This window comes from Pongo abelii, chromosome 15 (genome assembly GCF_028885655.2).
Source record: "Pongo abelii isolate AG06213 chromosome 15, NHGRI_mPonAbe1-v2.0_pri, whole genome shotgun sequence".
Classification (NCBI taxonomy): Eukaryota; Metazoa; Chordata; class Mammalia; order Primates; family Hominidae; genus Pongo; species Pongo abelii.
The window spans coordinates 22263514-22279910 of record NC_072000.2 but is presented as its reverse complement, the minus strand read 5'-3'; the positions used below and the strand labels follow the sequence as shown (position 1 = coordinate 22279910).

Sequence of the window (16397 nt, the reverse complement as noted above, 5' to 3'; positions counted from 1 at the left end):
TGCAGAGGAGGGTCCCTTAGCACAGCCTATAATGGAGTGTGGAAAGGAGAAACCAAAAATTCTCTAGAAAGAAATGGCATCAAAATTGAGGCTTAAAGATCTATCTTTAAGCTATCTTTGTTGCTATCTTTTTAAAAAGGAAGAGATTGGTAGAAAAGAGAAAAAACTTTTTTTTATTTCTGTTGTCCTTCTACTAGTATTTATTATTAGCGCGCCCTGGGAAATCTGTGCCTATGGCTTCTTCAGAATTCATTACACCCGGTGAGTCCCATGGGCCAAGGCCCCCGTATAATTTCTATGCCTTTACTTAATGAAGACACTGTGATAGACTGGGCAGACATTTCCTGGCAATTTATGATCAGCTGGAGGATCTTAAGTCTTAAAGCAAAGCTGTGAAAATATGCAGTTATGTTTATATAAAAAGTAGTGAAATTATAACTTTTTCATGTCTTAATCAGCTAAAAGTTGAAAAGGCACATTGTTGTGGTTCACAAGCTGCATTTATAGTTTTTATTCTTTTCCTATTCACTAAAAGCCATTCACAAATAAACAGGAAGAGAGAGAGAGATACACACTCTGAGTTTGACACTTGCTCTTTTTTATTAGGTATTTGGAATCCATGTCAATGTGAAGAACTTCCCTAAGACTCATTGCTGGCTAACACTGGGATTAGTTACTCAAAGAGCTTTGTAGTGTGACCATCATTAAGACTTTTACAGATGTCTCTATTTAATCAGATAGGTTTAGTAGAGTTCAGCCAATAGACTGTGGAATGGACAGAATGAGTCCAATGCTTGTCTGACAAAATATTTTGAATTTGTCAGTTCTAAGTGTAACACTTGGATCTTTCACAGCTATCACCATGTAGTACAGTGTTATTCACCTATCCGAGTTCATGGAATATTCCAGGCTCTGCACCAAGTGTATTCCATCTATAACGGGGACAAAGTTTTAGGTATATTTTCCGAGTTTTCTTACGGTTGGACTGATTTCTGTCCTTGCACCCTGCTAGAGTCTGACTGTTTCTGCCTCCTCAGAATTTGTATGCTGAAATTTTAACTCCTAAGGTGATGGTATCAAAGGGTGAAGACTTAGGGAGGTGATTAGGTCATGGGGGCAGATCCACAAGAATGGTATTAGTGCCCTTATGAGACACTCAAGAAAAAGCCCTTGCCTCTTCCACCAATGTGAAGACACAGTGAAAAAGCACCATCTATGATCCAGAAAACAGGCCCTCAGCAGACATGGAATTTGCTGTTGCCTTCATCTTGGACTTCCCAGACTTGAGAACGGTGAGAAATACATTTCTGTTTTTTTATAAGCTACCCAGTCTAGGGTAGTTTGTTGTAGTAGCCAGAATAAACCAAGATACAGCCAATTTCATCATTTGGGCTGAACTTTGAAACTGAAATCTTAGAGGAATGAGGAGCAAATGATATAGGACAGTTGCATTCAGACAGGAAGGGAAAGCAACAGGAAAGCTTACCCCTTGCCATCCTGTCACATAATGGAGGCAGAAAAAAAAAGTAGAACAAAAAGTTTCCTATTCCCACATAAGAATCATACATCAAATGCAAAAGTCTTTTAGGAACATAGAAGTAAGTACGGGGCAATACACAAATATCAGAGGAGTAGATTATTTTCCAAGGTAGAGTCTGCAGGCCCCTAGAACAACCTGGGTCTTCAGCTGGATGCCAGATCCATCGTGGCTCCAGAGCAATTCTGTGGTAAGACTGCAGAATGGGTTCAGGTGATGAGTCCACGATGGAGCCCTGGCTCTGCATTGTCTGCACTTGTTGTGACAGGGGTTTAAGATTTCCGAAATGCTCCAGAGGGGATGTGGAAGTGTTGAGAAAGGAATGGGCAACTGTCAGAAACTTGGGGTCAGAGTGGATAGGATAAAGTGGGGGTGGACTCGAATACACAATAATGCCTGAAACCTTGGACTCCAGGAAGCCAAAGCTTCCCTCCAAAAGGATAGGCAGAGCTAGGCAGAGCTCAGCAATCCTCAGACAAGGAGAGGTGGAACAGCCTGTCCACAGCTGGGCATAGAGGGCATCTGAGGATTCCACATGATCTGAATTTTTTTTTTCTCTCCACTATCACAAGGACACAGTAAACCCCTCATACAACTTGGTGTCATTCCAGGGAAGTTCAGGAGTAGGAGAGAGAATCTAAAAGTCTGAAAAGCATCTAAAACAGATTGTGTTAACTAAATGACATGTCAATTACTAGATCAAACCAAGATCGTACGACTGCCTCCAGTATCAATGGGGGTGCAAGTCTACAAAGAATACTCTACATGTAGAACACTAAAAGGCCCCTGTTTTTCCCACATTTTGACTCTAACATCAGTACATTTGCAGCCCCACTGCATGTATGTCATCCCATTGAATTCCCAGAACAAACCTGCAAGGTAAGTATTGCTATTATTGTGATGAAAAAAACAGATCTACAAAGGTCATATACATTACTCCCAGTTTTACAGCTAGACGTGTAATGTGGAATCAGTTCCACATTTGAATATAGATCAGTCTGAATCTAAAAGTACGCTAGGAGCTGAGGAGAGGGGAAAATGAGGAGTTGTTTAATGGGGATAGAGTTTCAGTTGTGATTGATGGAAAAGTTGTGGACATTGATTACACAACAATGTAATTCACTTAGCACTAATGAACTGCACACTTAAAAATGGTTAAGATGGTAAATTTTATGTTTTGTGTATTTTACCACTATTTAAAAAATTAGTTGAAAAATAGTAGGCCAAAATTTGTTTCTAACTGTGGCTTCCCATCGTCATTTAGGGGGAGTTTTGTCGTGAAATTTTAGGCGATTTACTTTGTCAAATTTTACTGAGTCATGAGTTTGTTTTCCCATGGAAAAATTACTAAAACAAGGGCACATGGAAATACATAACACTTAAGTCACTTCCAGGGGAGCTATTGCAAAGGTGTGTCCATAAGACTTTTGACTTTGATGAGATTTATAAAAGCTAGGCTGCCTTTTCTTCCTTCTCACTCCATCCCATCTCCCAGGGCCAGCCTGTTCCTCAAAAGAGTGAAAAACATAGGAAAATTACTGCCAATCATCCAATCAGGCTACCTAAAAGAAGTAAACGAATTATTAAATTTTAGTCACCCAATACACTGTTTGATCTTGGATTATAAACCACTGTTTACTCTCAGCAGTGCCTGGCAAAAAATAGGTGTTCTCATTTCGTTTTCCATGGACAAATGGTGTTTACCACTCTAGAGCTCAAGAAGGAGAGTGATCAAGCAAATAGGATTAAGCGCATTTTGAGAAAAGCAACATGGCACACAGCCCTGGGGCAAGACTGCTGGGCTCAGGACTTGAGTCTGCCATTTACTAGCTGTGTAATCTTGAGCAATTCTCTTAACTATCCTGATCTTCATTTTTTTTCCTGTGTAAAATGAAGACATTAATAAACAATGCCCATAACAAGAAATGTAAAGGTCAAATGTAAAGAAATGTGAGATCCTAAGTCCTGCATGCCTTCTACCACTGGTCTAGTCACGTGTGCCAGCTGAACATTCCCTGGGCTGCAATTAATGTGACTGATGGTTTTATCCCTGGTTTTCCCAGAGAGAAATCTAGACACAGAAATCCTAAAAAATGCCTCTGTGGAAAGGTGGATCCAAAGTGGGTCTTCTAAGGGAAGCTGCAGAATGTTTCTCCCTCAGCCTATAGTTTGAAAGAACGATAAGATACCAAGATGAAACTCTGAAGACCTGGGGATTATTCATGGATTTCATTATTCTATTGAAGACCTAAAAAAAAGTGGCCAATAAATATGTTTTTAGAAATTGATTTAATATGATTTTTATTAATTTAAATTAACATTTATTTAATTAACTACATAAAATCTGTATATAACAGAGGCAAAAGATTATTCTTGCTCTCAGCCAGACAGTTGCTGATAAGGTAGTTTCGACAGGAATCTCATAGAATAAGAGGGCCCTGACTCAACAACCATCAATATGGTTGGAGTGTGGTATTTGCTCTTCCTGGAAACAATGCTTCCCACTTATACAGTTCATATTCCATGTGGTGTTAATACATAGACCTCATCCAACTATCTCTCTGTGGAATCTGAGTTCCTACTCAAGTCAATATCCTGTAATATGCTAAACAAAAAAACCTCCTGTATTAGTTTCCTGAGGCCACTGTAACAAAGTACCACAAACTGGGTGGCTTAAACAACAAGAATGTATTCTCTCACTGTTGTGAAGGTCAGAAGTCCAAAATCAAGGTGTTAGCAGGGACACCCTTCCTTGGAAGGCTGCAATCCTTTCTTGTCTCTTTCAGCTTCTGGTGGGCCTTTGCATTTCTTGGTCTGTGGCAGGATAAATCCAATCTGTGCTAGAGTTTACAAATGGTCTTATCCCCTGTGTCTCTGTATTTTTCCCTCTTCTCATACAGACAGCAGTCATTAGATTTTTGTATGCACTGTAAATCCAGGGTGTTTTATCCCAGAATCCTTTTTGTATCCCAAATATATCTACAAAGATTCTATTTTCGAATAAGGTCACATTCTGATGTTCCAGGTTGGAATGGTCTGAATGTTTGTGTACCCCCAAAATTCGTATGTTCAAATTTTTTTTTTTTTGAGACAGAGTCTTGCTCTTTACCCAAGCTGGAGTGTAGTGGTGCCATCTCGGCTCACTGCAACCTCCGCCTCCCAGGTTCAAGTGGTTCTCCAGCCTCAGCCTCCCTAGTAGCTCAGATTACAGGTGCGTGCCACCACACCCAGTATTTTTAGTAGAGACAGGGTTTCACCATGTTGGCCAGGCTGGTCTCGAACTCCTGACCTCAGGTGATCTAACCGCCTTGGCCTCCCAAAGTGCTGGGATTACAGGCATGAGCCACCATGCCCAGCCCATATGTTCAAACTTAATCCGCAATAATGAGAGTATTAAGATATGGGGCTTTTTTTGGGGGTGGGGTGATTAAGCCATGAAGACAGATTCCTCATGAATCGGATTAATGCCCTATAAAAGAGGCTTCAGGGACCTTGGTATTTTTGTTATAGGAGCTCAAATGAACTAAGACACAGATGCATATACATTTAGGGAAAAATTATTCAATCCACTATACCTCTTTCCTTTTTCACTAATTCCTATTTGATTAATGGTGCCTGTAGTTTATTTAGTGACAACAATATCTATGGTCAATATGTGAGATTCTCAGAAAAGGAAATGTAGCCATCAGCAGCCAACAGAAAGTGGCAGGGGGCAATAGAAATCCTACCTCATTCCCCATGTTAGAGAAAAAAAATCAATACATGGAGACACGAAAGAATGCTTTGTGGGTCTGTTTGCCTGTAGCTTCTGTATATGTCAATCTTTCATGCTCAGCTTTCTTCATATCTTATTTTTTAATTTTAGTATAAAAATGAATGTTTTATTGCCTTCAATTTATCATTTTTTTTTTTTTTACTTCAGTTGTTCTTTGTGTGTGTGTATCTGTGGGATTTACTTTTCTGGAGTGTGAATGTGTGTGGTGTGTGTGTATGTGTGTGGCCTAAATAAGTTTTTCTCCTGAAAAGAAAACAGCATCAACATTTAAAGATGAGGTTAACAGAACTCACTTTATTAAATGCCTGCTATGTGTCCAGGCCTTGAGCTAAGGAATAAGAACAATGATGAGTAAAGACCATCCCTGTTCTCAAGGCATTTGCAGACTACAAAGGAGTCTGCAATCTTGTAGCAAAAAATAAATAAATAAATGAAACACAAACCACGGAGCATGTTGCACTCAACAGAGGTTCATTCTCACCCATTGTGAAGATGCTGGGAGTAACTGGAACTTTGTTGAAGAAAACAGGGAGATCATTTCTGTATTGTCTGTGTATCACCGTGACTGCCTAGCACCATGGAAAAAGGGACCTGCTTTCAGAGGACAAACTCTGACCACAGAGGGCCTTTGTCTATCCTTTGTTTTACTCTAAACTTTTCTCAAAATAATCATGGCTGAAGCTGGAAACCATCATTCTCGGCAAACTAACCTAGGAACAGAAAACCAAATATCGCATATTCTCACTCACAAGTGGGAACTGAACAATGAGATCACATGGACACAGCGAGGGGAATATCACACAATGGGGCCTACTATGGGGTAAGGGGCTAAGAGAGGGATGGCATTAGGAGAAATACCTAACGCAGATGATGTGTTGATGGGTGCAGCAAACCACCATGGCATGTGTATACCTATGTAACAAACCTGCACATTCTGCACATATATCCCAGAACTTAAAGTATAATAAATAAATAAATAAATAAATAAATAACCCTTTGTGAATCTGTACTTCTGGAGAAAAGCCCACACAACTCTGGGACATTAGTTGCATCACAAGTAAGATTTTAAAAATAATTTAAAAAGTATTATTTCTGTTTTTGTTACTTTGTCATTAAATAAGGTTTCTGTCTTCCTTGACCCCTCAAGATCAGTGATTTAGCTACATGTAAATGCCTTCTTGCATTGGATTCTTCCCATAAACTGGACTGCTCATTTCTCTCATGGATTGGGCCTTCTATGACTGCACATATATAGCTGCTTCAGAAGAGAAAGCTACTTTCTCTCTTAGCAAGGTACGGCTTTTCCAATGTCCCCTCTTACTTTGCCAAGTTGAATTCCAAAGTTGTGTTAAATCTCAGCTAAATCAGTGGTGTACCTTTCCTGCCTATGGTATTAATTGCACTTTACTTCTGCTATTATTTTCCATTTAACTTCTTAGACTTCCTAATTCCTTAATGTATTCTGGGATACCATTTGGGTATGGAGCTATTATGGAAATGATGTAGAAGGGGAATGAACTTCAGCACTCCTGGTCAGAGTTACTTGGCTACTTTTAAGCATTTGTTTTTGCACCTTCTTTTTTGGTCCCTGGGAGCCTTGGACAATAAGCTGTTATCCACTTACATTTCTGAATTATACTTACATGAATCTGGTGCCAGAGAAAGTTCTATGGTAAAGAATTGAAACCGATTATCCCACTATTTACAATCAGAGCTGGTGACTAATGAGGGTGCCTCTACTGACTCCTATCCCCGTTGCTAACCTTCCTCAGAGGAGTAAAGTTCATTGAGACTGAGTATCTTCCAGACTCCTATTTTCTTCCACATAAAACTATACATTATGTGAAAAAAATTAGATCAGGAATTTTACTCTCTCAGGCATTAACTAGCAATTCACTTTAAGAAAAGTACAAGGAGAGGGAACAGAATAAAAATTGTAAGTTACCCTTTGGATGGGCTTATGAAAGGCCCATTTGCTCACAGACTTTAAGAAATGGAATGTGAATATTATCAAAAAGCAAACTGGAGTCAGCCATGAAGTTGTGAATGTAAGAGAGGGGATTCTCCATCTGATTTTGTTTTTCTTTTTAACTTAAGAGCCAATTTTGCTAAGGAAGCCAAAATCCCTGTCTGCCTGGCCCATCATACTCGGATGTATGTAGAAGGTAGACAGACAAGGCACGTGACAATGGCATAGATGCTCTTGGGTTTATGTCTGTCAAAGGTGGAGAAATTGTTATTTTAAGATCCAGACTTTGAAGGCAAATAAACCAAAATTTCAGTCCCAACTCCACCTCCTCCTCATTGTGTGGTCTTTAGTAAGTTTCTGAAAATGTTTAAGCTTGGCTTTGTCAGCTAGAAAGTGGCAATAATCATTTAACCCATAAATACCAGGTCCTGGCTGGATCAGTTGGCATGCTAAAAAAAAGGATAACTGAAGAGGGTTTAATCAAGAGTTCATTCAGGGTATGGACAAAGCTAAGGAACCCACTAGAAGCAGTGAGGCACCCAGGGACTAGTGGTGGTGAAGGCCATTCCCACCATCAGGCCTGTAGGGATGGGGGAAGTGGGAGCTCTTATCAGAGCACTGGGGAACCTGAACATGAGAGATACTACCCAGCAAGAGCTGCTTCAGTGAGGGATGCTGCCACCACCACCGCCACATCACTGCCTGGCCAGGTGGGGGTGGAATAAACCCCACTAAGGATCTTTCCTCTTGCTTTCCAATCCTTTGGCAATGCACTCCATTGGCTGCACTTGACATAAAGTCAGAGGACAAAGGAAGAGAGTGGCCAAGGAGGTGAGCTTCATTTGCACAAAATCAGGTTAGAAAAGAGTGAAGAGTGGATATGGGGGAGCAAATAGATAATTTTCAGCATCTCTCTGTATTAGATGGCTGTTGTTTGCCCAGTTATCCCTTCTTTTGAGTAAACACTATGCCTTGTTCCATAAAACTTGAATGAGGCTGAAATAACATTTACCCCTCTCCAATGACTAGGACCAGAGAACTTCATCACCCTACCCTCTAGCAAATCAATCAAATTCAACTTTGAGATTTAATACAGGGTTTCTGGAAAATGGATAATCTCTTTTTCATTTGGATTATGAACCATAAGGATGTAGACTTGGGCCAAAAAACAGTCATCTTTCCAACTATATAGAAAGAACTAGCCTGACAGTAAAGACAATGCAAAAAGAGCACAGAAGAGTCCAGGAATAGGGAGAAAGAAGCAGGTCCATGTGATTTGTTTGAGGCCCTTTGTTTAATTATATCTAAAGGCAGTTATGCTTTTTAACATTTCAGTAATATGCTTTTTAATATCCTATATTGGAAGAGTGGAAGAGGTTAATAAGGAAATGTGAAGCACCCAGAGGTTAGCAACAACAGAAAATCTCTATGATATCAGAAATGGAGCTCAAAGGGAGGTGGTGGCACTATGGGGTTCTCTGAGTTGGGGCCTCAGTAGGACCTGGAATCATGGAGAAGGAACTGCTTACGAAATGCCGAGGCTGCCAGGCTGGAAGCATGGCAAAGACTGCACAACAGGAACCGAAACCAGAGAAGAGATGCTACCTCAAGTACAGAGAGTGAAAAGAAATAGTCTGGCTTCTCCTTCCCTTCCACCCTTTGGATGCCCGCTCCTCTGCCTTCACTTAGCTAAACCTAATTGTGAGACTAACATTCAGAGCTGAGCAGAAAAAGGGGCAGGGTGTGGCTTTCAGAGCAAAGGAGTAATACACGTGGTCAGGACATATTCGTTTTCTTTTCCTCTTTCCTTCCAAAATGCATTACAAACTTTAGTGAAGGATACACAAATTTTTTTCTCAAATCTCAGAGAATGGGGGTCAGGTTATTTTCTGCTTAGAAACTTGAGTGGGTTACTACATAAGACAAGGCAATTTGGTCTTATATTCAAGTTCATTTAGACTATTGCCATAATTTATGGGAATGAAATAACATGATAGAAAAATGTAAAAGTAAATTGAAATCCAGTCACATTAGGCTAATTGCTCTTTTTGATTAGAGTATATTTTCCTGCACTTGCTAATAATATTTCTTCTGCCAGGCTTACCATCTTCTTCCCCATTTTTCTTTACTGAGATTTTACCTTCACATCACAAATTAAGTGCTATTCCTTCAAGAAACATACTGGCTTGCCCAAACTTTGTTGTATTTCTCCCTTCTTAAACTCTTATATCATTCTCATGGCACTTAACACATTAGATCTTGTGTTTAGATATTGAAATTTCTATCATATGCTTTGATAATAGATTGTGATTTCTGCAAAGGCAAAGAGTGCTTTCCTTAACTTTGTATCCTTTGGGGTGGGTTTAAATGATCTCTTATACCTACTAGGTGTTTGATAAATGTTTGTTGTAGCAGATGAACACCTGAAACAGTAATTCAGAACCTTAGGTTCTAGTATTTTCCATGTCACATTAGTGTGACTTGCAGAATGGCTCAGCTTAGCTTTTCCTATGCATAATGGGTTCAGACTAGATGAATTCCAAGGTCCCTCCTGGCCCTTTCAATTCCCTAATTTCAAGTAGAAGTTAGAAGAAAAAATTTGTAAGCAGCAATTTTATAGTTCTATTATGGAATTTCTACTTGGGGAAAGCTAACATCTCATGATCTCATTCTTGCTGGATTCTTTCTCAAGATTTTCCATGGAGCTGAAATTTACCCACGACCTTGAGAAAGAAATGCAAGTTCTTCATGATCCTCACTCCACTTTCTTGTCCTTAATGCTTTTCCTCTGATAATTGCTCATTTCACACCCCAAAAGCAACTCATTTTATAAACATCTTACAGTGCAGCAAGCAGTAAAGAATAAGAAATTATGAAATATTATATCTTATGAAGAAACTGCTCCTAATGCATCCACAAAGAATCAAGCTCATAAATGCTGGTTTGTCAATTATAATGGTAAAATATGTATTTATATAATACATATGATATGATGGATGCTATTGGAGTGAGTTTGGCATATTTATTAAAATTTATTTTTATGAATAAAGAAATGTCTGCTCTAAGCAGTTACATGAAAATGGATAAATACAAAAGCAAGCACAAGAGTATTCAGTAGAGAATTTTGAGACTGAACAATCAAGTTTCAGGCAAATCTTGTGTGGTTCATAATTTTAGTCCTTTATTATGCGAAGCTGCCAATTAAGTTTTACAATGCAAGAAATGTTTGGCGTGATTATCAAGTTATATTTACTGTTCTGCAGATCTACTAAAAGATTCACTACCTTGAAAGAGTCTGTTCAAATTACCTTGGAACACACTTTTAGATCCTCTTTTGTAAGCAAAAATTGACAGACTAAAATGTATTCTTTCTTAACTGGCATCTGCATGTGAAACTTTGGAAAAACTGGTAGAGCAAATAATGATTCAGTTGCAGAGCCAGACAAATAACTTCCAAATCAACAAATTCAAACAGAGAAAAAAAGTTGCTGATCTTAGATGAATTGCCACATGTTACCACTTCCTTTCACATGTGTCTTGGTAGAAAAACTCTCATATAGAATTTTTCCCACCCATCAGAATAAAGTAGTTATTATCTCAATTTCCTATCTCCTCTTCTGCATCTCACCTTCTAAGGAGATAATATTAGAATCTCAATGTATCCAGTGCTAAACCCAGAGATAAGGGGTTGGGATGCAAGTTGGAAAAACTGGGAAAGTATTAAATTCTGGATCTCTCTTCCCCCTCTGGCTTCTCTCTCACCTCTCTCATTCTGTCTCTCTGTCTCTCTCTCTCTTTCTCTCTCTCTCTCTCTCTATCTTCCTTCCTCTTTCTAAAAGAAGCCCTCGAAGGAGTTTTATGTATTTGCAGAATCAAATTTGTCTCCTTTCCTCTTCTCTCTTCAGTGCACTCTATTCAGGCTTTTGTTGTCATCTCTCCACCAAAACTGTTTTAGTCAACATCATCAATGACCTCAATGCTACTAACACCAAAGTTCAAGTTTCAAGCTTTGTCTAACTCAACTCTAGCAGCATGAAACACAATTTATTACTCTCTACTACTTGAAGCATTGTCTTGTCTTCCAGGAATATACACTGCCAGTGTTCCTTCTCTTATTGCCTGCTCTTTTTCAAGGTTCTTTGCTGGCTCCTCTTTTTCTTTCTGACAAATACAAGCATTTCATGGCTCAGGCCTTGAAAGTCTTCCCTTATCTATCTGACTATCCATCCACACTCACTTTCTTCATGAGTTCATCTAGTCTTGTGATAACTTCTAAATACATAACTTTCGTCTCAGCCTCTTTCCTGAGATACAGACTCAGAGATCCAGCTGACTACCTGATGCCTCCACTTGAATGTTCAATGGCCATCTCAAAGTCAACATGTCCAGAACCAGGCTTGTATATTCAATCCAGCCTCCCCAAACTTGCTTCTGCTCAGCCTGCACCAACTCAGTGGATGGTGATACCATTGATCCAGTCAGGACTAGGACAAGAGTGAAGTAAGCCAACCACTTAGGCACAAGCTTTAAGGCATTCAGAGCATCAAGGAAGTGCTGACCTTGCTTTCACATGGCTATGCAAGGGCCTCCTTAAATTTTATGCCCTCAGCATCTCACTTGGCTCACCCTAGTACCAGCCCTGCTTCTTCTTGCTCAAGCCAAAAACTTCAGCATCATCCTTTATGCCTCTGTGTCTCTCACTCTCTCTTCCAATCTACCAGGATATCCTATTGGATCTACCTTCATTAATATTAAAGTGTTTGATCCAGTTACTAAAGAAATAATCAGATATATCAAACATAATGCAGGAATTTTTATAAAAATATAATTCTTGTCCTAAAGAAGAAAAACCAAAAATCTGCTCTTATTTTCACAAAGGCCGGGAGCTAAGGGAAGATAGACATACTGTTTCAGGGTGTTTGAAAAAATCAATAGACTGATTTTTAGACCAGTTTTAGGTTTACAGAAAATGTGAGCAAAATATACGGGGTTCCTGTATACTCTCTTCCCCCACCAGCCTCTGGTTTTTATTATTTTTAACATTTTGTGTTTGTGTGGCACATATGTTACAACTGATCAACCAATATTCATGCATTATGATTAACTAACATCCACAATTTATATTAGGGTTTAGTCCCTGTGTTGTACAGTTCTATAGGCTTTGCTAAATGCATTGTGTCATATATTTCCCATGACAGTATCTTAAAGAATAATTTCACTGCCCTAACAATCTTCAGGGGCTTATTTCCCCTCAGCTAGCAGTGACATCTTTAGGTACAAGTACACACCACCTATAACAACTTAATTTATTGCCTTCTAGGCAAGCCAAGGCAGCGACTGAGGACAGTGACAATGTCACCTATCTTCCATTCAGCAGCCTGTGTTGGTGCAGAGCCCAGGGTTCCTAGGTCCAGCCTATATGCTCCAATGGTGGTTTCCTACACTCAAAGACAATGAACTTCCAGACACATCACAAATGCCAGGTGCTCTGCCAAGCTGTCCTGATTCCTCCTAGCAAGATGAGTTGCCACATTTTCTTTATTCTAAGGTGTCAGGCACATGATCATGGTGTCCATCAGGCTGTCTGATCCTCTGATTATATGTCAGTCTCCCAGACTAGATCAGGGGCTTTTCAAGGGCAGAAGCTCCGTCTTAGTCATCTGTGTCTTCCTCAGGGCCTGTACTTGCCATTTGTTGATGATATGAAAAGAGTTGGGGTTGTCAGGGGGAGGAAGAAGGATAGTGGAAAGAATAAAAGGAAAAGAGGGAAAGAAAAAGGGAGATAGGGAAAGTGTTTGTGCCCATGTCCTCGGTCACAGGTCATTATGGGTGGGCACAGGTGTTCAGCACCAGAATGACAGGAAGATGAGCAAGAGAGGGCATCTCTGAGTCAGGGCTGGTGCATTTCTCACACCCAACGATCTAGCCACATCACTGATGAATCTGGGATGTTGTACTTTTCCCCACCAGAAGCCCTAGTTGCACATGAGAGACTATCGCCTGCTATTGCACTGACTTCATATAGTCCTAGGACCTCAGGGCTAATGAGTTCTCAGTTACATGGAACAGCTTTGTTTGATAAGTTATTCCAGTTTTATATGTAAGAAAACTTGGTGTTCTTATGTTATTTAATATATTGATTTGCTACATTGTATAAAAAGACAAACAAATGAGACTTCTTTAAACTGTCTTGGAAGAAGTCTCAAGTCTCCTGTGGCTCTCAAACCTCAGTGCGGACAGGCAGTTCAGGACATTTGTTGTCCATAGTGTACTTGTTTGGACAATTTCTCAATTTCCAAACAGCAGTGATTTTTTTGCAACAAATAAATTACAAAGTGAAATATTTCACATTTTATCCTCCCTCTGATAGAAATCTTTGTGGTCCTAAACAATTAAATCTCCTTAGTTTAAATTGGAAGTATTATTAAGGAAAGTTGAAATTGTATGAAAGTGATTAAATGATTAAATTGAAGATTCAAAAATGTGTCTATATTTAGGAATATTCATTATCATTTTAATGTTAACTTTTTGATCTGATACCATTTCCAAAAATTTAACCTACAGAAATACTAAAACATATGTGCAGTTATAGGTTAAAAGAATATGATGAAATTATTTGCAGTAGGGCAAAATTTAAAACAATTCAAGTGGTTTTAAAGGAGGATTAAATAACTATATTTAATGATGAGTGAATAGTAGGTTAAAAAAGGAATTATTTTGAATAATAAGAAAAATAAAGATTCTAAGATACGTATTCAGTGAAGAAAGTTTCAGGATCACATGTTTGCTATCATTTCATTTTTGCAAAACAAACAAGAATAAAACCAAAATCTACACACGCAAGCATGCACACACGCACACACCACAAGACACTTGTGAATTGAATGGGGTAATGCTAATATTCACACAGGAACCATCAGCATAATATAGGAATGTCAAGAAAACCAGGATCTGTAACCACCTTAATTTAATGGACTTTATATTCTGTATTATACCTTACTATCTATAAGAATAAAATTAAATTTTCCATACTTAAAGTATCTATTAAAAAATTAAGTAAATTGTAAACTTGGATCTCAAGTCCAGTTCCTCTAGTTCTCTCAGAACTATCTCCCTTCATTTCAAAGTTCATGGATTGATTTTTGGTTTTCCTAATATGTACTGCTGTATTTTAAATGTACAAATCACCAGGGCATTCTTTTTTCTTGTTCTCTTATTATTAGAACATACACTTAACCCCTTCTGACAATCTAGCCATTGTAAACCTCCAAGGTTTATCAACTGTCATCTTCCAAGTACTCACAGTGCCGATTTCTGATATTACAATGACCTCAGATTTTGTCATTTGGATTTTTTTGAAAATAAATTACAGTGTCTATTTACATGGATAAAGAGTGACCACTGTCTTTGGCTGGTTCCTGTTGATAATGAGACCAAGGCAGGGGCCTTCACTGAATTCCCACATGTGCTTGGTTGCAAGTCACACTCAGGTGACAGACAGTCTTGCAGTTGGTGCTGTTGGTCACATGAAGACTGGGAAAGAAAGTGCATCCGATCAAAATAAACTTATTTCTCTTGCAAAACATAACAACTTGAGGCACATACACTGTGAATATTGGGTCAGAAGCATTATCTTCATATTGAAAGACTAGTATATAATTATCAAGAACAGAAATGTAAAGAACATAGCTTGATGATAGAATAGGTACACGTTTATTATTAGAAATTGTATTTGAAATCCAGAGAAGAGTAACTGAATGGAGAAAAACATATCAGATATTAGATGACAAAGAATATTAGAAAATTTCAACTTCTTTTTCCAATTGAATTTAACGATGTTTTACTCCATAGTTGACTGATTGATTTGCCTCTGCCAGGATGTAAATTCTCAGAGATATTCTTTCTGCCATTGTGCCAATCTGTGATACAGCTAGCGTAGGATTTATATGCTGTTCTGGTCAATATCCTTCAGAAATGCCCAGTAGAACACAGGAACACATATTCTCCTTCAACAAACACTCATGGAATGTGAAATCAGACTTCTACTGGTACAGAGTCAGCTGGAGGGCTTGTTATGAGGCCTTATTCAGTGTGAGGCAAAGGTTGTGAAGTTTGCATTTAAGTTTTTAAAAAGTTATGTATAAAGAGTGGCCACTATGATGATTAAATACATTATATTTTGCCCTTATGAAATGTGATCAAAAACCACAAACTTCAATGACAATAAGTAATTGGTCTTACTTGGTCTGCTCATTCTGAAAAAACTGAGTCTTGTCCTATGCAACAGGGCTGCAGCAGTTGGAACATGCATCAGCTGGACCAGGTTTAGAAGCTAATGGATAGCATTGGTTTATATTTCATATAAGACAGAGTAAATTAAGGACACATTTCTAGTATCTGCAGATATTCAAACAAGTAAATATTTAATATATCTCAGTTTGCTCCATTATTTGTCAAACACATTTTCATTTTGATAAAAATGTCTCAAAAATGCCTTAACAGTGTATGCTTTACTGAGGGAAATTTGGAAATAATGAACGTGAGCTAATCCTCTCTTTGTGACTGAAGGGTCCTCACTTGAAATCACCACCTTTGGAGCTGTGCTTTTATAATGTGATGCTCACTGGGTTTTTGAGGTATAATGCCTGTCCCTAAACTGAATTGCCCCAAACTGCTTTATAGTTGTTGATTTCACTACCAGTGTCCTCTCCTTCACTCTTATTTTGTATTTCAGTGTACCAAATTTACAACATTTTTTGTTGGTTTTGTTACCAACAGAAACATCAGGTGAATTAAAAGATACCAAGGTAAGTACTCATCAAACTAAAAAGTAAATGCAATTAGACGTTATTTTTGCCAGAGGGTGGGTGGGCAAATTTAATATAATGCATTAGTTGTCAGTATTGAGCATACTTCAGAGTCATCTGGAGGGCTTGTTAAAATGCGGGTTGTTGGGTTCCACCCCAGAGCTTCTGATTCAGCAGATCTTGGGTGAGGCCTGAGAATGTGCATTTCTAGCAGTTGTCCAGCGGATGCTGCCCATCTGAGGACTACACATTGAGAGCTACTTGCTGCAGGGAAAAGTGGAATGGGGAGAGTTTAAAGAATCGGGGAGA

The 16397-nt window shown here is 38.7% G+C and overlaps 1 long non-coding RNA gene across 1 annotated transcript; it reads left to right on the top strand.

The window, feature by feature from the left end:
* The first annotated feature begins 620 nt into the window (after window positions 1–620).
* Window positions 621–16080, top strand: LOC134760002 (uncharacterized). The gene is made up of 3 exons (XR_010136910.1): window positions 621–1292; window positions 6460–6605; window positions 16016–16080. It is a non-coding gene; the product is annotated as an uncharacterized LOC134760002 (long non-coding RNA).
* Window positions 16081–16397: the final 317 nt, after the last annotated feature.